The sequence below is a fragment of the Rhagoletis zephyria genome, unplaced genomic scaffold (genome assembly GCF_001687245.7).
Source record: "Rhagoletis zephyria isolate East Lansing unplaced genomic scaffold, Rhagoletis_zephyria_1.1 Rzeph_scaffold_22278, whole genome shotgun sequence".
In the NCBI taxonomy this organism is placed as follows: Eukaryota; Metazoa; Arthropoda; class Insecta; order Diptera; family Tephritidae; genus Rhagoletis; species Rhagoletis zephyria.
In genome coordinates this window covers 6,308-7,341 of record NW_016179336.1, presented here as the reverse complement: position 1 = coordinate 7,341, position 1,034 = coordinate 6,308, and the positions used below count along the sequence as shown (strand labels likewise).

The window sequence follows — 1,034 nt, the reverse complement described above, 5'->3', positions numbered from 1 at the left end:
ACACTCGTGCTGAGCAGAACGGAAAAAGGGCTGAGTTTAGAGGTTTGTACGATTTGGTAATTTAATTATTTTTTTTTTTTATGTAATGAAGTTAAAATTTTCTCAACTCCTTACAGGAATTGCGTAGCATCCGAGGTTTGCTATCCAGGCGTGGCTTATATACGGAAACGATTCGAAAGGTGTGCAGCTCAGCGGCTACAAGTTTGGGGGTTATGAGTAGCTACTTGTTGGCGCTGATGGGATTTTTTGCCATTGCTAAATCTTATTTTTGAAAACAAATTATTAATTTAAGATTTGATGTTAGTTCAAGTTTGAAATTTATTCTAATTTTATGTGCCTAATTTTATGCTTTAATTTTGTAGTATTTGTGCAACATACTGATTGGAAAATAGCCAGCGAAAAAAATTCATTAAATTTTGTGTACAAGAATAATACATACATACAAACGAGTATCTATGCACACTAGGGTGGCCCAAAAGTACACAGGAAAATTAACTTTTAGAAGTTTTCTTGCTGCCAGCCCCCAGAACTATAGAAAATAGAAAACAAGGAGAACGGATATTATTATTTTGCAGTCAGTTAATATTTAAACCTTGAAAAGTTCTATATATTTTATATTGGATAAATGATGTCTTTTTATGGAATTGCCATAAAATTGTTAAAAATAAATATTCGAAAAAAAATAATTAAAAATTAATATATCGAATAAAAATATTTCCCTTTAGAAGTATTCCATTCATAGAATAGGATGGAAATTTACCTTTAAAATGTTACTAAGCTGTTAATTCAAAAAGTGCGTAATACAAGCACATAAAATAGCTAAATTCTGTAAATACATAAGAGATGAGATTATCGGTTATGAAAAAGTACTTAGCAAAAATTTTGAATTTAAATATGCATCCGAATTTTATTTCTGAAGTGAAACATTTTTATTGCAGCAAAAAACATTTATTTTTAGCTATTTTATAGCAGTTTTACGAAAAAAATTTTTGTTCTTATTATAAAATATATGGAAAGCTTCAAAATCCGACGGC

The 1,034-nt window shown here is 29.2% G+C and overlaps 1 long non-coding RNA gene across 1 annotated transcript; it reads left to right on the top strand.

Annotated features, from left to right (window-relative positions):
* On the top strand, nt 1-414 carry LOC108381358 (uncharacterized). The gene is made up of 2 exons (XR_001849618.1): nt 1-42; nt 117-414. It is a non-coding gene; the product is annotated as an uncharacterized LOC108381358 (long non-coding RNA).
* Nucleotides 415-1,034: the final 620 nt, after the last annotated feature.